This window comes from Equus asinus, chromosome 27 (assembly GCF_041296235.1).
Source record: "Equus asinus isolate D_3611 breed Donkey chromosome 27, EquAss-T2T_v2, whole genome shotgun sequence".
In the NCBI taxonomy this organism is placed as follows: domain Eukaryota; kingdom Metazoa; phylum Chordata; class Mammalia; order Perissodactyla; family Equidae; genus Equus; species Equus asinus.
Window position 1 is genome coordinate 38,359,470 of NC_091816.1, and position 25,464 is coordinate 38,384,933.

Here is a 25,464-nt window from a genome sequence, read left to right on the forward strand (position 1 = left end):
CCCTCCCCTCCTATTCACCTGACTCACTCTCAACCCACACCCACTGCCTCCCCACTAACAGCAACAAAACACGCAGGTGCCTCTCGGCAGCGGGACACTGTTGACCCCACACCCCAGTTTCTTCCCTGGACGTCCTTGATGCCGTGCTCTCTCCTAGCTTCCTCTAGGTCCTTGGCCGTGCTTTCTCAACTTCCCCCACTTCCTCTCTGCTCACCCTTCGGCGCTGGTACTCCTTGGAGTCTTGTCCAGTCCTTCCTCTTTTCTCACCCTGAGTCCTTCCCAAGACATCTCAGCTGCTCTCCCAGCTCCAGTTAACATCCCGATGCTGAGGGGTCTTCCCAAAGCAGGTCCAGCCCAGACGCTGCTGACTCTCCACCAAGGCATCCGACTGCCTCCTGGATGTAGTCGGTCCCCAAGCACAGCCTCAGGACGGGGCCTGGAAGATCACACCGGCCCCAGTCCCCACCCCGTGGCCTCGGGTCCTGATCTGCTCTTGAAGGCCACCAAGCCTCCCAACTTCCCAGCAAGACCCAGGAGTCGTCCTTGATCCTCCCCCCTTTCACATCCACACCAGTGAACTGCCAACACTATTGATTCCACCGTCACCTCCCACCTTCGCATGTTGTCTAATCTCTCCTACTCTCTGCTCCCTGCTCAACTCCAAGCCACCACGTTCCCCCAGGACCACTGGGAGAGTCTTCAGAGGGTCTCTCCCGCTCTTTGTCCTCATCCACGCCTCTGATCCATCCTCCGTACTGCAGCCTTCGGGAGCTTGCAAAAATGCAAGTCTCAGCAAAAGACTTCAGCTCAAAAATCCATCAGGGACTTCTCCTGGCCATTCAAAGCCCCAAATTCCCTCCCACGGTTCATGAGGTGTCATGTGACCTGACCCATCTTAACCTCAGGTGCCCCATTCTTTTTCTCGCCCCGTCCTACAGATTGCTCCCCAGCCACGAGAACTTCCTTTGCTTTCTGAAACGCATTCTGCTGTCCACGCTGCATCCACTGCCAGAAACAGCTACACCTCGTGCCCTGCTTGGAACCTATTAGCCTCAACAAATATTTGCTGAATTAATTAATGCGTAACTCACAAATAGGCAGTTTGCTACAATCCTGTTTTATAACAAGTTGTTATGTAGCTGTGAAATACAGGGAATTCTTCTAGTTCCTATTCCATGTTTGTACCTTTCTTAAGTAGTTCACCTAAGAAATCATAACTAAATTCTGAAAATAAAGAGGCATGGCCATGGTAGATGCATATTTCACCTGCCACAAAACCGTGTGGATAATCATGTCCAACCTCTCAAATAGGATCCTTATTTTGTTAACTTTTAAGCACATAATGTGAATGATTTTTAATAATTTATACAATGGACCTACCTAAAAGAGAGAAATCATTCCCAATGTTCAGTGACAGTCTTCAGAATTCCAAAAATAGGGAGAAATGAGAATATGTTTGTTGGGGGGCAGTGACAATATCATTTTAAAAAGTGTCATTAATCTTGTGGGTATTTTCATAAATATTTTACCTAAGTAAAATAACTAGAATAAATAGAAGTGACTAGATTAACATTAAATGTTGGGGCTGGCCCCATGGCCAAGGGGTTAAGTTCACGTGCTCCGTTTTGGCGGCCCACGGTTTCACCGGTTCGGATCCTGGGCACAGACACGGCACCGCTCATCAAGCCACGTTGAGGCAGCGTCCCACATAGCACAACCAGAGGCACTCACAACTAGAATATGCAACTATGTACTGGGGGGCTTTGGGGAGAAGAAGAAGAAGGAAAAAAGAAAAAGAAGATTGGCAACAGAAGTTAGCTCAGGTGCCACTCTTTAGAAAAAAAATTAAATGTTAATTTATATATAAATATATAAATAAAGATTTATATATAAACATTATGTTTTCCTTAAATAAGAAATCTGAGTCATTATGGAAACAACCTAAGTGTCCATCGATGGATGAATGGATAAAGAAGATGTGTTGTATACACAGTGGAATCCTACTCAGTCATGAGAAAGAAGGAAATCCTGCCACGTGCGACAACTTGGATGGACCTTGAGGACATTATGCTTAGAGCAATAAGTCAGACAGAGAAGGACAAATACTGCATGGTATCACTTATACATGGAATCAAAAAAAAAAAGTCAAACTCATAGAAGCAGAGAGTAGAAAAGTGGTTGCCAGGGGTTGGGGTGGGGGAAATTGGAAGAGGTTAGGAAAAGAGTACAGACTTTCAGTGATAAGATGAGTAAGGTCTGAGGATATAATGTACACCATGATTATAGTTGATAACATTGTTTTGCATAATTGAAATTTCTAAGACAGTAGAACTTCAATGTTCTCACCACCACCAACAGAAAATAAATATGTGTTAATTAACTAGACGGCACGGGTCCTTTCTCAGTGTATACGTAGATTAAATAATCATGATGTACACTTAAATATCTTACAATTTCATATGTCAATTATACCTTAATAAAGCTGAAGGTAAAAAAAAAATCTGAGTCATATGAAATACTTTATAGATGTTTAATTTCAGTTTTCAATATTTTTGATGCAAAAATGACAAAACAAATATCTAAATAGTAATAGAGCTTCTTCCGTTCTTCTGCTATTGTGGTTCTTTTCAGTTTTCAGATGCGGAGACGAACGCAGTGACAAATTAAGGAAATTGTCTTAATATAAGTGACCTGCAAAGAAAAGGAGAAGAAAGCATCAGAAGAGATCCTGGTACAGCCAGTGGCTTAGGGTCTAGGATGAGCGGATTTGAGGTGCACTTACGGGCAGGGTCCTCGTATGACACATCCCGTGATGCCTCCGAGGAAACGGGCATTGTAATCTGCAAAACCAAACAGTGAAATATTAGCCGTCAATCAACGCTTTGACGTTAACAGCATCTGAAGTCACTACGGGTTGTTAGAGGAGAAGTGTGAATGACACAGCTGCCAGATAATAAGACAGTGCGCTCATAATTTCAGAAGTGCTGGTGCTGAGAATTGACGGCCGCCAAATGTTTCCACAAATAAGACAGCTGCGATCTTTGTGCTCCTCCTCTGCATGACAAGACGCTGACCACAGTTTCTGGAGCAAGCAGGACCAGCGCTGTTGACGGCAAGTGCAAGCTACGCTGGTGCTGGCAGCCCACGTGCGTCTCCTCGCCCAGCATGTGTGAAGCGGGAGGCTGAGGTACAGGGGACCTGGGACCCCTCAACTGCCACAGCACCCTGAGTGATGAGTCTCAGCGCCCCCGTGACTTGATGTCTAGTCCAGAAGGAGAGCTGGCTGTGCCCTTGGGTGCTTACTGCTGCCTCTGAACTCTACAGAACCGTTCCATTCTGTTTCTTCCTCTTTTATTGTCTTTTCTCTGTGGATGATCAGCCAGGGCAGCAATGCTCACAGCTAGAGATGCTATGGGGCTGACAGATGCTGAGAGAACTTCGAGGCCCAGTGTTGCTCCCATTGTTAATTCGGAAGGCCCCCATTCTCAGGATAGCCCCACACACCAGACTCCCGCTTCCCCTCTGTTACCCTTTCTCCTCCCTAATAACACAAAATAAGCAGCAAGGACCAAACGCAGGCGAGGGTTCTCCACCCACCAAGGATTGCCCCAAGGGCTCAAGTGCCACACGTTTGCTCCCTGCCATTTCCTGACTTACCCAATCAATTAAATCCAAAAAGATTCATAACTACTACGACAGCTCTCTGTCTCCACCACTGTCCTTGTTTATATCACATTAGGGTTATTTTGTAGAGATCCCTTTTCCAACTAGAAAATGAGCTCCTCTGAAAAGGACCATATGTTATGAATCTCTGCCATCCCAGTGCCTGGCTCACAGTAAGTTTGGAGCGAACATTCGCTGAACAGACAGAAAACTGAGCTGAGAGCATCAAAACGACACGTGGACTTGGGGTCCTCGGCCATTATAATCGTACAGTTAACTGTGAAGTCTGGATATTGAAATGGGAGCCAGGGAAACTGACACAAAGAGGGAGAGCTCCAGGGCCACTGGTTCACAAGTGGCTCAGGCTGTAATTTGAGAGCGTTCTAGGAGAAGCAAGCCATGTAGTCAGTTAGGGCAAACGTACTGACAAAGGGGAGATTCTCCCAGGAGGACAGAACCCACAAAAATCAAGATTTCACCTCAGGTCCTTTTCCAGTTTTATGTGATTGTGTGTGTGTGTGCACATACACAAACACACACACACATATACAGATACATATGTACATACCTACAAGTATACATAAATATACAAACATATACGTATATAGTGATTCCTTGTGTGTGTGTGTGTGCAAACACACATATAGAGAGAGCGAGTGAGAAGGAATCACTAGATACCTGGAAAGCAGCAGAACCTTATGAAATGTGAAGACCTTGATCACACACACAGTTAATTCAAATAACCTGTCCAGTCGCCCCAGACTGTCATTCCAGGACTCTGCCCCCAGCTTCCCCCTTCCGATCAGGACCGAACCTCAGGTAGGAAGCAGGGTCAGTCTTTAATCTCAACAATGGGAACTTTAGAGATTATCCAGTCGAATCCCCCAAGATATGGAGCACTTTATAAGGCTCATCTTCCTGCACAGGCAAGTTCTGCTTCTGCAAAGCTGCGTGGTGGTCTTTACCCATCCCGAATGAAGCTTCCACGAATTTTACAAGCAAATGGGACAAACCATCCCACTATTCCTCTCCCATCAAGGTGCAAAAAGATAGGTCACTGCCTCTAACTTCAGTTCTGCCTCAGAGCCCACCACTCCAGCAAGGGAAGGTGATGCTATTCAGAGCAAACAGGGGTTCTGCGAGGTGCCCATGTCACAGTGAGTGCAGAGACAAGCGGCGGGGCCTCAAAGCTGCCGTCGCCCTGGGGAACCCACTAACGCAGGAGGAGGGGTTCCAGTATCTCCCCAGGGGTTCATTTTCAACTTAGAACTCAAGCCAGAAGGAACCACCACTGCCATTCTGCGTGGCACCTGGTGGAGGCACAAAGAACACAGGTGGCCCAGAGTCACAAGAGGTGGCGGACAAGAGAACGAGAGAGGTAAGAGCCTGCAGCCGTCCCCACTGAATGACAAGCAGGCAAACAGGATTCTGCAGAGCATTTGGACAGCAAACTCATCACAAAAACTATATTTAAAGTTTGAGCACTTGCAGATGGAAAGACTAAGGACTATCTGAAAATAGCAGTAAAGACAGACATCGAAATGGGAATGCTCCATCCCACTGCAAAATCATGCGAGACAAAGCTTATGCGGTAGACATCTAAAGACTGCAGAACTGAGTTAATCTGAGGAGAAAAGTGGCTGATTTGGAGGCAGGGCTGTGAGCAATATTTCAGCCACACTTTGAATGCTCTTCGCCAGGTCCTCAAGTAGGAAGAACTTGAACCCGCCAACACTATTGCACTCAAACACACACGCACACTTACAGCCACACACACGAAAATATTGCTCATTTTAGAGTTTGGGTTCAGTCATTTTCAATGAATCATTTTGTTGGGTCTAAATAAGACTTCTTTTATATATTACTAGAGAGAGAAAGCTTGAAGCGACCCCACTACAGTTACACCCACAGAGCCAGGCCAAACCTCTTTAACAAATGAGATTCTGCTTTGTATCACAAAATATATTGATCTTTATGGAAGTGAATCAAAACAAACTTTTTGGAAAAAATCACCCAGAATTTAAAATAACTCTTTATCTGATATCTTATAAAAGGTATATCTAGCTACGATAGTTCCACTTCTGGACTGTTCCATCTCAGATACTCTGAGAACAACCTGATCAGAGATCCTCCATCCCTTTGTCCCTGGGCATCCAGACAAAATAGAATATTTCTATTAGCAAGGTTCCGTCCTTTGAAAATTTGAAAATCAGCATCATGGCGATGCCTGGGAAGGAAAGTCATGGTGTCAGCAGCATGTTGCTGCACGTTGCTGGGACCTATGCTGAGCTGGATGTCCCCTCTCTATGCAGAATCATATGCACTTGGAACATTCTCCGTGTATTCAGTGCAAGCACGTTCCCAAGGACAGCCTCTACAATCCTGATCGAGGTTGTTTAAATCCGCCACTGTGTCTCAAGTCTGCCAGTTTCAGTGGGTACAGGCAACGCTTCTCGGCTGCCTCTAACACGGACAGGGAAGGAGCATCCACTTCGAATCAATCTCCGCTCCCACAGATGGCGGAAGGGGTGGTTGGGGGGAGGGTGCTCAGGCAGCCTTTCGGCACTGTTTTGGATTCTTCTCTGCACCTCTTGGTCAAGGCAACCAATTCACTCTCACGAGGACGTGGTACCACTCATCCCTCTGCGTGCCCATGACCCTTCTATGCATCCAACATGGCCACAGTGGTCTCAGGGCTCCTCCCTAAGCGACGTTGATGTCAAGGAAGGAGATGTTCCCAAGAGGCTGAGGATGGAGGAGACAAGTGGTGACGAGACGAGAAGCACAGAGAGAGCAACACATCCATACAGACCTCCTCACAAACAGCAAAAGCTGCACGTAGCCCTGACCCCGTGATGGCTGGACGTTCTACAGACAGACGGACAAGAGAAGCACGGACGAAAAGACACGGGAGCCCCAACCTTCTCTCCAGAGAAATAAACTCTCAGTAAAGTTATTTGAACTTAAGTTTTACAAAGTCTTTAGCCGAGTTCTTATTAATTTAGCAAATTATTTTGGCGCCTTAACTCTTTTTATCATACCAACAGATAGTTTTTCGAGGCCTCTGACTGCTTGAGATCAAGACAGCCAAGACAGGTTCCTGCCTTCCCACAATTTGTTGGTGTATAATTAGGGGAAATCACTCTAATAACTGGTCCGGAGATGTTAGTCGAGCTCAGCGTGGCCCGTTCACCCCTGCAAATAATGGGATGTCTTTACCGAAAGTCAAACAAGAAAAATGCCACAATCCACCCTAATCATTTCTGTGTATCTCACAGAGCATTTTCATCACCAGGAAATGAAATGGGTCATTTCAACTGTTCTTCCTTGAACACACAGAAGATACAAAACATACTGTACTTTATGGCTGGCAGCTTATGATCTTCAGATCATGGAAGGATCAGCAAACGCGTGCATTAGGATCCTTCTTATGCTTCTAATGGCACTGCAAACAACATTCTTTTAATATTTAGTATATTCCAACTTCACTGGTACTATTTATTCCCAGGAATATACTGAAGTTAATACTGATTACTTTACAAACACATGTGACCATCACAGGAGCAAAATTCCAGGATAAGCAAATATGGTTTTCCATTCTAGATCTGACTTTTGCTAATCATTTTTCATCTCTTCCTTACTGTTTCTTCACTCTCAAACATGCCCTGGTTTAGCTAATGAATTATGTAGCCATGACTCCTAGGACCTCATGCCCTTCTTTGATTCAGTATAAAATCAAGTGAGATAACACGTGTGAAAGGTTTCTGAAAACCATCAGGCTGTAACGTTCAAGCTCTTACTATTTAGAGTAAATACAGAAGGCTTCACTCAAAGAAAGAAACCAACAAGCATTTGTTGAATGAGCATAGTCTGTCTTCAAGCCAGCACGGGCTTCAGGATGGTCTGAGAAACCCGGGTACTGGACCAAACACCTTCTTTCAGGTTGCTAACTATCAACGCTCACTCTCTAACACACCTCATTGCATCACGTCAAAACTGGTTACTCTGGAGCTCAAAAATGTTTTACTAACAGGATGGACTCCTTGTACTTCAAAAGCAAACAAATAAGTTAATTTTACTTGCAAGACAATCAACAGGAGTTGCTCCACTATACAAATACTTCAATAATTGTATAATTGATCTTTCACTTGAAAATGATGCATTTGCTTTACAGAAATAGTTTTATAGTCACCAAATATTAATATTTGTGTCTGCTTTCTGGTGTATCTCTTATTTGTTGATGATTCAAATATTGAACCAAAGTTCATAACGTGATTATATTGCACTGCTGGAGAAACGACCTCTGCCTTTCCCTCCCACGCAGGCTGTTCTGGAAGGGAGATGCCACCAGTGTTTTCTCCTTGGCTTTTTTTCCTAGAAGAAATCAGTGGCTGTGCCCAAGCCCATGGCTTCACCATTTATTTTATCCTGAGCTAAAGGCTGAATCACCAACTCGACATCCTTACGTCTGTCCCCAGCAAGGCAGAAGCAGCAGAGTAAGTGAAAGAAAATGACAAAAACGTAAATTCCACTCACATCTATAAACGTAATCACACCAAAGCGAACTCTGTAAAATACTCATGAAATCCAAAGCAAAATAAGCCACAGTCCCACAGACACAGGGATTACTCAATTCTGGCATGAATAACTCACCTTCAAACCCAGAAATGGTTTCCACCACCAGATGAGGACAGCAAACTCTTCCTGGTCCCTGTACATAGAGGGGAGAATGTTAGACTCAAGACACAGAGAGAGAGAATTCTCTCTTACGTAAGACTCGCAGTGAAAATCTTACTTTGTGGAGTTATCATGGGGTGGTGATGCTCTGGTCCTGATTCTTCTCAGCTTGATACAATTATCTCAAGATGAAAAACCATGACGAGGAGAAGTTCCTCAGCTCCAGACAGTGACATGTGTAGAGCTGTGTTCAAGCCACCTGCATGTACACATGAAAAGGCAACATGTGATGGGGCATATTTCCCAGGAATGAAAAAAACTGCTCATATTCACTAAAAAAGAATAATGCTTGTATGAAAATAAGCAGTTATGACAATAAGGATGGCACGGTGCATGCACTTCAGTGATTCTTCCCAAGAGGAGAGCTGAAGAACAATTTTATGGGACTGACCTTCTCAGCTGCTTCCTCCCATGACTTGAAGATATCTGACGAGTGGACGAGTGGCCATCGCTCTCTGGAAACGTGTCCATCTCAGCTCCAGAAGCCCAAGGCTGCTCTTCTCACCGCTCTTCACTAGCAGCTACTTCAGCTGCATCAGCTGGTCATTGTACGTATCGGATTTGAGGGTTTGAAAAGTAAATCACACAAATAAGGCACCAAATAGTTCTTTAACAGACAGGAAGATGAAATCTCAATTAGCGATGATTTTTCAGCTGAAGTGACTGTTGAAATGTGTTCCCTTTGAATTAACAAAATATTTCCAGTTGAAAAAGAACAAGATCTAGAATAAAATAGCCAATTAATGTAAAAATTATGAACTTTGTTTAAATATCATGAGTTACTTAATTTAGGAGTGCCCAACTTGATTACAAGGATGAATTAACTTTAATTTCTGCCCAGAGGAATGTACGCTTACAGCCCAATATGTACAGAATAAACAAGGACAAGAGCCACTGGTATCTCCAGGCTCTTGGCCTCTGGGACTGCTGGTCAACCTCAGGAGGGTGAGCCTGGCTGAGTCTGAGAGCGAATGCAGCTTACAGGGCACCCAAGAGCTGGTGAGCCAACAAATAAGATATTAAATACGATTTGTTCGCAGGAAGACTTCCTGACTTAATGCAGAATGGAATCACACGAAGATACCCTGGGGTCAAATTAATTACTCATGCTTCCTCCTTTATAGCTCTGTTTACTTTTGCACCAAACATCAATCTAAATCAGTGTTGACAGAATAAAGTCCCAACAGAGAAAAAGTTTGAGAAATGTCTCTGCCTGGCCAGAGAAAAGTATGATAAGGACAGAAGGACAATTAGCACAGAGCTCAGTGAACATTTTCTATAAAGGGCCAGACAGTAAATATTTTAGGCTTTGAGGATGACACGCTCTCTCTCACAACTACCACTGTAGCAGGAAAGAAGCCACAGGCGGTACAGAACAGTGGGTGTGGCTGTGGTACAATAAAACTTTCTTTACAAAAGCAGGCAGTGGGATACAGTGATTCACTGGCCCTGAAAGACTCTCCGAGCCTGGGATGAAGCTGGCGGCATGAAGAGGATGGGGGAGAAGCGCCCACCAGCAAATAGCAGACCCCTTGCAGAGGTGGGTCAGTCTCTGCTGCTTGCTTCCAGGGTCTCTGGGAATGTTCCTTAGCAGCCCTGGGGTATGGAAACCCTACAGAACACAGTGAGACATGTCCCTGCTGGCCCCTGGTCACCACACAAAGTGACAGCATCATCTGTCCGTTTTCTAGGCAAGGAGATGCCAGCATTGCCCATCTCAGAGGCACTCTGATGCACATGCTCCGTGATGGGTGGGCTGGAGCCCTGCAAGAGACCTCCAGGACCAGGACATCACACACCCACCTGACGAGACCCCTTCTGATGCTCCATCTTCTTGGGAAGCCCTGGACCTACTCTCATGTATTAACTCCAGATTCCCTTCAAGACCCTGGTCCAGCACCACCTCTAGTGAGTTCTACCTAAACTCTGCAGAATCATGGTCCCAACTTCACAGACTAGCACATGAGTCTCTACTGTCTTCTCCTGTTCTTCATTCTGTTCATATTTTTTTCTGATCAATTTATGAGAGGCTAATGGCTCCATTGCATTCTGTATGGGGGCCAGCACACAGGAGTTTAACAAATGCTTCTCAACTTTCTGACACCGATGAGTTGGTTCAAAAGTTCAAAATATATACAGATAGCTCCTGACTATTCATATTCACTAAAAAAAAAATTAAATAGCTTGGGTCTTTCAAAAATCTGATTAAAAAAATTGAGACTGGGAGTAATCATTCTGTTGTACCAGAGAGAACACAGGCATCCAGGAGCCGGAAGGACCCAGGGGGCATCGCAACTGCAGCATTTATTAGCTGCAGGAAGATGGGAAAATGCCTTGTTAGCCCAGTCGCGACGTCTTCATATGTGAAATTGGAACTACACTGGCAGGGCCCTCCCATGTTGTAGGGAGGTTAAATAAGAACACGTACTTTAAATCGTCAGGCAGATAGTAAGCACTGAGCGCGACATGGTTCTTACTGCAGACCCCGACAAGCCTGCTGTGACGAGGGGAGGCAGCTGGTCTGAGAGGGCTCATTCACCGCAGACAGAAACCCCTGCACCTCCAGCTGAACCACGTTGACCAAGACACAGCCTCCCGGGAGCTCAGCTTTCTGAGCCAGGAAGCATCTGTTTTGGGCACGCTCTATCACAATTTCAAACAGGTTTCCAAGAGCGCTTTGTGCATTTCTTCCTTAATTCCTGAAAGAGAGAGGCCTGTGAGAAGGAGGTGAGGAAGGAGGCACCGCCCGTGGAGACTGAAGTGAGCGGGGAGCTGTCTGGGGTGCAGGCTAGGAGGACGCAGATAGGGGCACAACCTCAGGGGGGAACCACAGGCCCAGGGGAGCTGGCCGTGGCCCTGGCTGGATCTGGAGAAATCGGGTGGAGGCAGCAAAGCGACTTGCTAAGGACCTGGCGGATGTTGGCAGAGCCTATGAAACAGCCCAAACTCGTTTCTTCTATTAAAGCCATCCTTCTCGATTTGAGCCACTCCAGGAACCGTCGTGAATTGAGCCTGTGCTTCCTGTCCATCTACACACAGCGAGTAGAAGGAGAGAACAACGTCCCCTGACAAAGGACACAAAGCCCTAAGCAACATCGTCTGGTCCCGTCTCCCGATCCCTCTGTCAGGGTCTCAGACCCCGGGGTCACTTGTCTGGGGCTCATTCTAGAGGATCCATGCTGTATGTAGACCCTGAGGGAAATAAAACCACAACGCTCTATATTTTAGATTTCAGAGGTATTTTTCAAGTTTAACTGGGGACTCTTGGAAACAAAAAGCCTTGAAGACCCTCTGGGATTAATTTCTGAAGGAGGAAAACAAGCATTACAGCAGGAAATTTGGGAGAAGTTTTCTGAAGCCCCTCAAATCACACCCCTGAGGCGAGCGCCTGCTTGCAAAGCTGCACGCCCTCACTCAGAGAGGCTAAATCTCATGAGCTCCATGGACGTCCTCAGCAGAGCAGGGGCTGTAGGCCCATAAAACAGCTCCACCACAGAGTTTCCAGACAGCGCACGCGTGTGTGTGTGTGCGTGCGTGTGTATTCAAACAGCTGGTGAATAACCAATTAAAAGATGCTTTTAAAATAATAGTTTGTTGACTACGTGTAAGTCGTTAGCTCACTGATACTAACCCTAACAGCGACCGCAGTGGAGTAATATCACTCTTTTTACCAAATCTCCGTGGCTGGGGGCTTCCCAGTTCAGAGCCAGGATTACGTCCTTGACTTCCGGGTACGACGCCCGGCGTGTGTCAGAGCACAGAACACAGCAAACAATACGCACAAGAAATGTGCCAGGGAACCGGTAATTTTTACCTGCTATAATAAGACTCTTTTCAACTTAAGGAAGTTCCTGGAAAGTTTTTTTGAAAGATGAATGATGCTATGATTCTTCAATTGTGTAATCGAATATGCAAAAATGTGAGCACATTGTTAGTGAACAAACGAAGTCAAGTACAGTCTCCTATAAGCTATTTTGAAAAGACAAATGGGCCTTCGCCATTGATTACTTCTCTAGTTTAGATAATAACCTCCCAAATTACTCCCTCCTTCCTTCGCAAAGTGCTAACGTAAGCGAGGACCAGACTCTTTAAGACGAATGAACGCGGCCCGCTCTGCACGCCAGGTGGGTTGAAGTGAGGGGTTGAGGCTCTGGTTCTTTGTCACGTGCTTTCCTGGCTGAATCAAACATCTGGACTAAGCCTAGATCCTGGACTCTGCCCCCTGCTGACACAGGGACGACCACCCCACTCCAGCCACCTCCTCCCAGAGCATTTAAGCTGGACAACAGCCAGTGTGCACAGCTAAGATTCTCACCTGAATTTAGAAATCCCACTTCCTCATCCACCCTCACAGAAAATGTCAGAGCGAAAGTCAGCAGAGGTCTGTTCTAGGCGTGATCCCTGAAGACGACCGAATGCTCCTTAGACGCGACCTCCTTCTGAAAGTCTCTTGTTTGTTCTTCAGGTCCAATAAACCATTATTAGAAGAGCTGGGGCTGCTGGTTAGACAGTTACCTCACACAAAGTCTGTGAAGTTTCCTAATAAAATGGGAACAGGGTGCATTCTTGCTTTGCATTCTGACTGGGCCTTAACTAACAGAGTGAGGGTAGCGTATGGAAGGAGGGAGGAAGCAGACTCAGCAGGGAGAAAGAGGACGGCGCAGCCAGTGAATTCAGGTGACCGAGCCCTTACGAGGAGACCAGCAAAACAGGGAGGCGTGGACAAGAGAAGGCTTCATACAGAAGAGGGTCCACGGACACTGGGCCAGGCCGGTCACTCCTGGCTGCCCCACAGCAGGCCCCAGCCGTGCTAAGACGTGGAACAGCAACATCTCCCGTGAGGAGGGAGCGTGTGGGTACAGGCGGATCCATCCGTGTTGACGGCAGCACCTCCGAGGGTCTCTGGGAGAGATCGGTGAGAAGGCACCTCGAGTGGAATGTGAGCTGCGGGACCCTGACCTCACGCACTCGAGGGGCCGCCGTCTCTGCCCACCTCCTGCTCCTCTGGGGACCTGGTGTGGGAATGGGGCGGCGCATGACTGGTGTGTCGTCCTTCTTAGTCAACAGCGTCCTTGCATGGAAGGAACCCGGTGGACGGGGGAGGCCAAGTCCCCTCGCTGGGCTCTCACTAGGAGCCCAGGAGCAGCACAACCATGCACTGAAGGACGGGAGGGTTTCCCCAGTCTCAGCTCCCCAGGGGGCCAAGCGTGGCCTTGCAGTCGCTCATGACAAATAAATGATCCTCCCGTCAGTGTGGACCATTCTTCACTGACCAACCCCAGGCACGATGAGGGTGACACAGGAAAGCCGTTTCCACCAATGGGCACACCCCTCCCAGCATCTGGTAGGATTTAAAATCATGTTTTCATGTGCTAAGTTTTTTCTCACGTGGGAATGGCCATGTGAAATTACAATGAATCAATAAGAAAATATGATTTTATACACTAACACCTACTTTGTTCTCTTTTCAAGAATACGGCTAATTCCTTTAAAAGTTGAATTACACATTACTAGAATATGCTCATCTTTGTGTTAAAATCATACGATGCAATCAGTATAGTTCTCACTATTTCATGGCTTGCATGCTTAAGACACTAGTTGTAATAGACGTGAGTACCAAAGAAAGCTGAAATAGTTTAACTTCATAAAAACTAATTTCAATCAATTGTCAAATGACCTTTATTAGTTTTTACTAATAGATTTTGTTCTAAGTGATGGCTACTGACATTTACCTCTTCATCAAAATCCTGACTCTGAATTTTTAAAATACTTCCTAATTTCAAAAACAAATATATCCAATGGCAAGATGGACCAGGACCCTGCTTCACTAACCCGCTTGAATGAAGAGTAAGAAATACTTAGAAATGGATTCTAGCCTGGAGAATTCATGTTGTTTTCAGCTAATAACCTGAAAGCACGTCCTCCCGCCTCTCTAACCCGTCACAGTGAAGGAGCACATCCGCTCTCAGATGGAGGGCTTTTCTTCACCAGAGAGGAAACGCTTCTTCAAAACCAAGCCACCAAAGAATGGGTGTGTTCCCTCCCCGAGAACGGCACATTTTCCCCTTTAAAATGCCTTGCTATGAAATCTGAGAAACATAAATCTCGTGTTTCTGGGTTCAAATGAAGCAAAAACATGGTTCCTAAAACCACAATTTTAGTTGAGACACAGAATACATTTCACCCCATGACCAGAGGAGCCGCCTTCCTATATGGAGGGTCCCTGTAACGGCTACCAGAGATTTCTACCGCTGATATGCAAACAGGTGGATGACAGACCAGAGAAGCTCATGGAGTGTTTTCTGCCTCCATCCCAAAATACCCATGGAGGAAAACCACCACTAGCATCTTCGTCTTTAAGGAAACACCCAAGACAGGAGGTAGCCACACCGACCACATGGCTTCACAGTAGATCAGCTGGCTCTGCGTCCTTAGACACAGGATTTAATGACAGAAACATGTTCCCTTCTGAGATGTAAACAGGTCACCTGACTCTGTCCATGACTAAGGTGTCAGGAGAATTGATCATGATCTATCAATATTAAAATGTAGCAGGAAAATGCCCGTCCTTTCTCTTCACCCCATCTCAGTTACTGCACAGCAGAAGGGATGTGAGCAAGGCAGGTGCTCAGGACAGCTAAGTGTCGGGTCCTCCCACAAACGCACCAAAATCATGACAGCAGTGGAGACAATAAACCGGGAAACGTGATTGATGAGTCCTGAGCCTCACAGACACATGAGGCCTGTGGAAAACAGCTATTACGAAGGCATGAGGCTCTTTAGAAACACAGCATAACAATGATCAGTTTTTGGCCCAGCTTTTCCTTGATCTCTACTCTCCATCAAAACCTGCTCTGATTATGCCAGTTGAAGGACATCTGGAGCACATTCCAAGAAAACATTATTTAGGACACTAAATTTCAAGAAGGAAATTTGACGGAAGTATGACGAGACGATTACGAAAACAGGGGTCTGCAAACCCTACCCCATAGGGCAGAGTTTAAACTCAGGGATGCTTTCCCCAGACAGGAAACGACACAGGTGTCAAATATTTGAAGGTTGCGGTACACAGAGGTGGCTGACTTTTCTATGACATTGTCTGAAGACACAAGTTCCGAGTGGAAGTCATAGGAAGGCAGATTCACCCCAACACAAGAAAGGTCAACAACCGTCCCCTCATGAGCTCAAGCAAACAGCCCGTCAGGGAACCAGCAGAAGGATTCCCACCTGTCGATGACGTCAGCCATTTCCAACCAGTGTACCACGAACTCTGCACAGATGTGCCAGAGACTGTGTTAAATGTTTTATTTTGAAACAGTTACAGATCCGCAGGGAGACACGAGGAAATACAGAAGGGTGCTGTGCACGCTTCCCCCAGTGCTGACACCTTGTTTAACCACAGGGCCCCACCAGACGCAGGACACTGACTAGGGCACCTCGTGTGTGGATGGCTCTATGCCATTTATCACACGTAGATGTGTGTGACCGCCACCTCAATCAAGATGCACATCCATTTCCTGGTGTGTCCCCTAGAGCCACCCTGACTCCTCGGCACTGTGCCAGTGAACTTTGATCACTATGTACTATTTATGTTTTGATGCAACTGGAGGATACACAACATTATGACACTGTTTCAACAGTATGACAATTCAGATACAATGTTGTGCTGAGTGGGTCTTGCAAAGTCAGGGACAGTACGATGATGAATCGGGTTCAATTCCCTGGTACAATGTCAACCCGGCATCACAGAAAGATTCTGCGTTCACTGGAACGTGCTCATACGTCCACGAGAAGGTGGAATTCAGCAGGGAACTAGTTCTGCTCCACGACCGATACAGGGGTTCAGTGGGTCAGCTGTGGATACACCAGATTCCTTCACACATGCTATCAGACAGTCTGAGACTCAACAGTGTCAGGAGGCAAAAATGCAGAGAAGCACCCATTTAGCTTCTGGAACCTGCTTAGATCTCTTCCAATTCTAAATTTAGTTAACTCTATATTGAATATAACCCTCCAAGTCAAAAATAAAATTGCACATGTATTTGACTACCTACTTTATATAGCAAGTGACAATAATCCCAAAAGGTGAATTAAGGCAATAACTAAATGTTGCTTTTGCTTATCAAGTTTATGACAGTAAAAGACAAAATTAAAATGACCTATCAGCAGGTTAAGCTGCTAGGAAGGGTTTTCTCCTGTTGGCTCATGATTATGTAGATTTGTATGGCTCCCAGGGAAAGCAGTTTGGAAATACAATTCAAGAGTCTAAAACACGCCTATACTTTGAACCAGTAGTTCCATTTCTAGGAACAATTCTAGGAAAACTTTAGGAAATAGGAAAATTAAAAATTACGTTTTTGCTTTAATATTATAAAAGCCAAAAAATTGGAAACAACCTAAATGTTGATTCTGTTCTAATGTGTACCAGGCACTTACTTCATGCCAGGCACCACCACAGGAATGAAAAATGGGCATAAGAGATGTTAAATAAATATATTCCTGGTGCTGGAAAAATTTATAATACTAGGGGGGGCACATCAAAATAAAAAGATAATTCCAATAAGACATGATGACAAAAACACAACTGAGGGAAGTTCAAATGGTCTGTGGTATCATCTCTTGGTGGAACATGATGCGATCATTACTCAGTGGGTCCCTCTTAGAATCCAGCTCCCACACCAGCAAACCCAAGTTGCATTGATGGTCACACCGAGGAGAACGAAGTGCTCCAGTCAACAGGCCTTGAGGAGCTGCTAGCTGACGGCCAGCTCCTCTGCCAGTCACATGAGTGAGCGTCTGGATCATTCGATCCCGTCACAGCTCCAGGTGACCACGACCCCCGTCCCACCATACAGAGCAGAAGCAGCACCAGCTGACCCAGTTCACCCTCAGTCACTAGGGATAATAAATGACAGCTGTTGCTTCCAGCCACTCAGTTTTGAGGTGGTCTGTTATGCAGCAACAGATAACCAAAAGAGATGGATTTGTTAGAAAATTATTTGGCCAAAGAAACATTCATCCAGTGGCTACAGATTTTAGAGTCATCATTGCAGCAGCCTGTAAACTGTGGCACCAGGAACAGGACCTACTGGGCCTCAGGCTGACCAATGACGTGCCAGATGAACTTTCAGCAGACTCTTTTCCAGGCAGCTATCAAAACCAGCAGCCACAAATGCCCACCAAAAGGTGAGGTCCCGTGGGGGCTAATACGGAGGAGCAAATGTTGAGGGTAGTGCGTATCTTATGCCCCTGGCTCATACATGTCTACAACTACTGTTGGCTCCAATGACCAAGCCACAGCCATGGTCACACTTAGGGTAGCACAGGTGCCCTGACACCCACCCTTTGGAAAGGGCCTCCCCACAGCTGTGGCCCCATCCCACTCCACCTTGGCCTGGAAGGTGTGGCTATGTGGGAGCTATGGGTCCAGCTGGGGAGTGTGGCTTGGCGGGTCCACATGAGTAGTCACAAGACCCCTTGCAACGTGGGATGAAGCAGCAGGGAGACAGCTGGCTCAGGGACTGGGTCTGCTCACCCCGGTGGCCAAGTTCCGAGCCAGTACATCCCTCTAGAGAGAAACAGAACATTAATTCCAGGCTGGTGTTCTAGGTCACCATAAAAGTGCATGTGCCATGGTGGGAGCACAAACACACTCCATCTAACATTGTGTTAACTTGATTTATCCATCCCAGCTACGCAGACATACGGCACGTGTTTGCCCTTGTCCCGGGCATGTGTGAGGGTGGGCCTCCCCCACCAGGAGCCACGGTCACATCATGTGTCATGAGCCCCTCGAGGCCGTTCCCGCCTGTCAACTGCTCTGCACCTCCCTGCACCACTCGTGACTTCTCAGCTTTATTTTGGTTGCATCCTTCTCTCTCGTCCCTCTAGAAATGGTGACTGACTTAGGAATCAAGAGGACGCTGCCACCAGTCATTGGAGTCTGGCTTCACGTCCCATGTCACAGCCCCGCCCATGGGGATCCCAGCCCAGACAACATAGCCGACCACGCCCTCCACACCTGCTTCCAGGAAGGGAAATCAGACACTCTCTGCTGCTATGAGTCCAGCACCGCGGCTACTCCAGGACCCGAGCGCAGTCCCACGGGCACAGCAGCGACTCCAGAGCAAGTGCTGAACAACCTTCTACTGAATGCGTGCCCCACTAAAGTCGGCTCTTTTAAAGCTTGACTCTGTAGTTAATAGCAAATCATTCATTTCTTGTACATAATTTTCTCAGCATGGGTTTGGTTAAACACGTTAACTGTGACTATCTCAACAAGACCTCTTTCCCCTTAATTATAGCATGAGGTCATAGGATCCCGAGGAAGCACCGAAAGTGCTCTTCGAAAACCAGCGAGAAAAATCATATTTGCGCAGCGCTGTCTTTTTTCAAATGCATTGACAAGTGAAAGAGCTCCGGGTTAAGGCACGAGAAAGCAGTGATGCTGAGCAGGAAGGCCACGTCCACTGGCTGAAAGGAAGTCTCCCTGGAGATGGGTCACCTGGCACAGGTGACCTGGATCGCAACCAGCAGACCTGCCCACGTGGGGGGGTGTGTGTGTGTGTGTGTGTGTGTGTACCGACATCGACAACATATATATACAGGTACACACACAGCCAGATGGAAATTCTTGTGGCAGAAGAGAGAATCTAAGAGAAAAATAAATAAATACTACTCTTATTTTTTAAAGCTCTTAATATTTCTTTCAATTTTTTCTTCTTTTATTCTCTGAAGGCCTTTTAAGGAATTATGTCTCTTGGGGTGAAGAAACATCTACGAGAAGCGCAGCCACGACTTCAGTTTCACATTGATTTATTACTTCTATTGAAATCAAACAGGGGCCTCCCCGGGGCCAAGTTGGTTAAGATCACGCACTCTGCTCCGGCAGCCCAGGGTTTTGCCAGTTTGGAGCCTGGGTGTGGACCTAGCACCACTCATCAGGCCAGGCTGAGGCGGCGTCCCACATACCACAACTAGAAGGACCTACAATTAGAATATACAACAATGTAGCAGGACGGGGTCGGGGGGCGGGGCTATGGGGAGAAGAAGGAAAAAAAAAAAAAAAACAAGATTGGCAACAGATGTTAGCTCAGGTGTCAATCTTTAAAAAAAAAATCAAATAGTTATGGGCCGGCCCGGTGGCACAGCAGCTGTTTCCACACTCTGCTTCAGCAGCTTGGGGTTCACTGGTTCAGATCCTGGGTGTGGACCTAGCACCACTTATCAAGCCATGCTATGGTAGTCATATTGCGTTCCACATGGAAAGTAGAGGAAAAAGGGGACAGAAGTTAGCTCAGGGCCAATCTCCCTCAGCAAAAAAAAGGAGGATTGGTGGCAGATGTTAGCTCAGGGCAAATCTTCCTCAAAAGAAAAAAGATAATCAAATAGTTACATTTCACATTTTCATTAAAAATATACCATGTAGAATATGATCCAATTTACTAAAAATATGTCTAAAGTTTACACTGATGGATTTGGTGTTTAGTGATGGTTATTTCTGAGTGGTAGGAGTTCTGATGAACACCCGCTATCTTCTTTTAGTTTTCTATATTGGTTCAATGTCTTACAGCATGTATTACTTTTCATTAAAAAAAAAAAGATGAACTAAAAAGGAAAAAAATAGCAAGTAAGAATATCCAGATTTTCTAGATATTTAGACAGTATTTTTAAATTTGTTCGTAATTTTCATGAACTAATTTCCGTATTTGGATTCATTTTTCATGTGAACCGATGGGGGCTGATCTTTCAATTTGAAAAATCAAGCTCTCAAAGCTCGATGCTTCTGAGTCAACTTTACTCAGAAACTGAGCTGAACCAGTAACAAAAGTCGTGAGATATTTTTACAAAACTGGGATCATATTCTGAATCCTGTTTTCCAGTTAACTTTCCACCGTGCGTACGTTAGTTGATCTGAGCACTCTCCATTGCTGAAGGACACAGCAACTAGTAACTCTGCACACAAATTCTTGTCCACTTTGAATATTACCATCTTTGCATAGATTCCTGGTCTACGAGGTGTTCCAAAGAGAAATTCTGGAAATGATGCAAAATGGTGTAACTCACGGGGAGGCGACAAGTTTAATCCATACGTGTAAGTTCTGAGATGCTTGTTTCAAAAGAAACCCGTCACCGTCCTGTTCAGACAGACGTCTGACAGGGTATTTGACCTGTACTTAGGATTTTCTCCATTCCACTGTAAACCACGCCGACAATCAACACAGGCGGGAGAACCAAATGCTAAGTAAACGATGCTTCAGCAGGGAGACGATGAACTCGTGGAGATTCAGGTTCACGGGATCTTTCAAAGGCAGGTTCTTCTCAGAACAGTATTGAACACACTCAACCCTCTGCAAAGATCCATCTCTACTTAAAGGTTGATAACAAAACCTGTCTCTGTAGCCTTAGGGCACTTACTGAGGACAGGCAGACTCAGTGGCAGAAGGCATTTCATTGATGTGGACACACCCAACCCACAGGGATGCTCACATGCTTTCAGACACGCTTACGTCCTGACGCTCACATGCTTTCAGAACCGGGGCCAGCACGCCCCAGAGAATCCAGCCTCTGCCCACTGCCGTGCACAGACTCGCCCCGAGGAAGCAGGACCCCAAACCTCAGTCGGAGTCTACTTCTTTTCTGTTCTCGTGATGACGACTGGACCACAGGGAAGTGCTCTGTCCTCTCCAAAAGCAGCCCGGGTGCTCGGGGAGGAGCTGGCAGGCGATGTTTCATCACGGTCCTCCATCTCAAAGCCAAAGGGAAGCAAGTGACTCTCACAAAGATTTCAGTAGCCCCGCGATCCGCCTGCCTTCCCGCCCGGGCCGTGTCAGCACGGGAGCAGAGGAGCAGGATGGACGGGTCCACGGAAGAGCTCGGAGCACAGGTGCAGGGGACGTCCTCAGGCGGCCGCAGACGTGGTTGCTGCTCTCTGAATCTGGTTTCAGAGATTTAACCGCCTCTGCCTACTTTAGAACGACCTAGAGAACGCAGGCGATGGTTGGTGCCAGCGACCACGTGGCGGTCTGGACGACAGCAGGACAGAACAAAGGTCCGTCTCCCCATTGCCTTCTGCATCCTCAGACCCCGCTTAGGGTGATGACTTCCACTCTCCAGGGAGATGCACGTATTGCTCGCTGCTTCCCAAAGCACTTCTCTCTGTGCCGTTACCACCTGAGAAGTCAAGGGCTTGAAGATTCTCGTTGCGGCGTCATCAGACCGGGGTGAGCCCAGTTTACAACAAATCACTCAGCCTTTTTATGAAAGTGATTCAAGTGATTTTAGTATTTCTCTAACTTAAGCAGTTACTGTGTGTAAACAGCTACCGCTGAGTCATTTCCCGTGTTGGTTTCCGTTGTATTAGGCTATCTTAGATCTTAAATAGAAACAGATGTAAGCCATTTCCTTTAGGGGAAAAAAGGGGCATTATTTCCATAACTTAAGCAGTGCATGGCTAGTGTTTGTGTTACCAATTCTATTTGAAAAGACTGCAGGACTATATGTAGTAGAAATACTAAACTCTACCAGTGCAAACTATAAAAGAAAAAATATTAATTCAAGGATAATAAGACTTGGTTTTCCACTATAGGACATACAAATCATTATGGGTTGAAAGATCTTTTAAGAAGTAAAAATATTTAATTACAAAATTACTATAAAATATATTTGATACTCAACAAGAAATATTTCCATCAAACAATTGCATATAGATCTTAACTTCTTAAAATCAAAAGACTAACATGTCAGAAAAATAACAATACTTCAAATGTGCGCAATTCACTCCCCAACCCCACCTACTTAGTCCCACCAAACAGTCGTCATGTGGTTAAAGCTGGGTTTCCATATTAACCAAAGAAAAGTGCATCTAAGGCAATACAAATATTTTATTTTAATGTTATGTACTCCTCTTCATTAATTCAATCACGTGCAGACATGTTTATGGACTGTGAGGTTATTACGTTGAACAAAACGGCATTAGAATCTATTTCACTGCCTAGTCAACACGTATTTATTTCAGGTACTAAATAGATGACACGATCCATGTGAAAAGACCCAGCCCTCCGTCTGATCTGCTCTAGACCTTCCGTCTCCCAAGTCGCTAGAGGAGAACGCACTCCACTGCAGAGCAGACCGGTAGCCTAGGAATGGGAGTAGAGCGGCTTTTTCAGTCTGCTGTTACGTGACCTGGATCACACTGTTTGTGCTGGAGGGACTGGCTTCACCACCGCAAAGGGAACTCGTCTGAGCTGTGACTAGCCCGGCTCTCTCCAGCGCCCCAGCTACCACTGATGATGGGTTGTGTTGTCTCCTCCAGACAGAGCTTCAGCCCAGGTAGGTACTAGATCTGAAAAGGTGAGGTGCATGTACGCCTGTTCTGCACCAGGAGGTCACACGGCTGCTAGAACTGGACAAGGTAGACAGGGCCTCGTCCTGGAGGAACTCAGAGTCCTTTAGAAAACTTTCTGACACACACTATTATTAAAAATCAACACAGGGAGGTTAGCTAAAAATAACCTCCGCTGACTTCCCAAAGTCTCCAGGAACGCTTGCTGACGACCCGTAGCTCAGTGGCACCTGCGTCATCCTGGCACCGCCTGCACCACGCCTCTCGAGCTCCGTGGGGGCTCCGTGTGACAAAAGGTGCTAAGGAACCGCTCTTTACTTCTCTATACCATGTCTACTCCAAAACTATGTGTCAGAGGGGAAAATCACCAGCCAGGGTCCCCTGCTCAGAGCTGGTCTCTAGGGAGTTGAGGAGACACAACTAACTGGGGTGCCCTGTCAGCTGAGGCGCGAGGAGGCCCTCCTGGCAGAAGTGAGGAGAGAAAACGGCCTGGTGTCTGAACTTCCACACGCAGAGAATTGTTCCACTGGCTACATTAAAATATGAATATTCCTGAGAGGCTTACAAGTGTGTACTAATAGCCTCTATGGGCAAGTTCCAGAAACTTCCATGAGAAAGATCCTTAATAAAGGAGAAAGGCTGCCAAGGGCTGGGGGACGGGAGAGGGGAGGTGCTGGTCGGAGGGCACAGACTTCTGGCCGTAAGATGAGTCAGTCCCGGGATCTGAGGCACAGCGCAGTGACTGCAGGTAACGACACTGCGTTAGATACTTGAAAGTCACCAAGAGAGTTGATCCTAAACGTTCTCACCCCAAAAAATAAAAGTCAACTCTGGGAGGTGAAGGGTGTGTTAACTAACCTTCCCGTGGCAATCACTAAGGTATCTGCAATGGGAGGAGAAAATCTGAGCAAGAGAGACACACGCCACCGGAAAATCCCTGGGGGAGGAAAGAGCAGGGGCTCCCAGCGTGGGACGGGGACGGGGGGCTTCAGGACAAGGCACGTGAGCACCTCAGATCAGGCTGCGCGGCTGGAGGTCTGGGGCACCCAGGGAGCCAACATCGAGACACAAACACAACAGGTGAAAACTGGGGGTGCCCCTCAACACCGAAAAGGAAGGAAGAACACGGATGAGTCTCGAATCAGTAGGACAATCGAGAGAAAGCAACACACGCTCTCCATGTGGATGCCCCGCTCAAGTTAAGTCCCACAATCAGACCTAACCGACGACGACAGAACCAGAACAATGTTTGCCTGAGACGGGACAGGGGAGCGACTGGACGGGTATGAGGAGCTTTCTGATGAAACGGTAAACACCCTCCTCAAAACTCACCAAACGGTACAGTTAAAGCCACATTTTTTACATGTAAATTATAATTCAGTTATTTTTTAAAAGCATTAGAAGAATGGTAAAAAATATTAGTTTTTAAAATGACAAGAGCATGTTGGTGTCACAAAAGATTCTCCTCCAAGCCACTCTGCAAGGACTGGCAGGGGCATCGTGGGTGGGCCTCAATTTCTGAATCCTAAAATAACAGTATCATCTATTTCCCGTAATTAAACTTATTTTGAAATTTTAAACTAAGAGCAGTTTCCAATATTAGGAATTGTTTAGCTCACTCATTTCTCCGATGTTCTGGGCAGAGGAGAACCGTGGACGCTGCTGTGCTCCGAGCGTGGTGTGTGTTTAACAGTTATGAGCCTGGTTCTAAAGCAGGAGGGTCTCTCTAGATCGTGTCACATCCAGATCATTTAAGAAAGCATCAGACACATAAAATTCTGATGCCCCATCAACCGCAGCGGGAAGCCCCAGGAGTAGACGACGGAGGAGGCCATCAACGGACACAGGAGGGAGCAGGGAAAAGAGGTGCAGCCAGTCAGCCGCACGAGTGCCCCCTGGACATCCACAGTGGATTAGACACCAGGGTGAAAAGATGAGCAAGACAGTCCCCTCGCTGAGGCCCTGGGAGAGAAAACCACAGGCAGCAGGTGGAATAGAGGTGAAGGAAATAGGGAGGGAGGGAAAGAGGAGGGGAGGGAGGGGGTGGAGGAGGTGAGGACAGGGGAAGGGAGGGAGGGAGGAGATGGGGAGGAAGGCAAAGAGGGAAGGGACCGGAAGGAAGCAAGGGGATGGAGGGGGATGGGAAGGGAGAGAAAGGAAAGGGGTGGAGGGGAGGGTGGGGGAGGGCGAGATTAACCTTTCTCCAGAGCACAGAGGACTCAGGAGAAATCCTGGGTCAGGCTGGCAGTCCCTGGTCTGGAGTGAGCCGGCGTGAGCCAGGTCAGGTGCGGGCAGTCTCTGAGGACCCTGTCCAGGTGTGCATGTGCTGGGGCAGCGAAAGCCCCCCTGCCAGGCTGCGGGGCTCTATCAACGTGGAGGCACCACGAGGTCTTAAATGAAAGAGTGACAAGGTAGGATCTGTGTTTTAAGATAAGTCTATTCTGGTGACAACTATCAGGGAACTGGTTGGCGTAGGGGGAGGCGGGTAGAAGGCAGCATGGTGGCCACGTAGAAAGCCTCGGCAATAAGAGACCAGGGCTGACTCATCTTACAGCCAGAAGTCTGTGCACTGGGACCAACACCTCCCCTCTCCCGTCCCCCAGCCCCTGGCAGCCTTTCTCCTTTATTAAGCACCTCTTTCATGGAAGTTTCTGGAACCTGCCCATAGAGGCTGTAAGCCTCTCAGGAATATTCATATTTTAATGTAGCCAGTGGAACAA

At 46.7% G+C, this 25,464-nt stretch overlaps 1 protein-coding gene and 1 long non-coding RNA gene across 6 annotated transcripts in view; both read right to left on the minus strand.

The window, feature by feature from the left end:
- The window catches only part of DLGAP2 (DLG associated protein 2), an 823,888-nt gene that overhangs the window by 552,034 nt on the left and 246,390 nt on the right, over positions 1-25,464 (minus strand). The gene's annotated exons all lie outside the window — the stretch shown is intronic.
- Positions 2,535-8,933, minus strand: LOC123281421 (uncharacterized). The gene is made up of 5 exons (XR_006520885.2): positions 8,792-8,933; positions 8,459-8,599; positions 8,317-8,374; positions 2,783-2,840; positions 2,535-2,691 (listed from the first exon to the last, which is right to left on the minus strand). It is a non-coding gene; the product is annotated as an uncharacterized lncRNA (long non-coding RNA).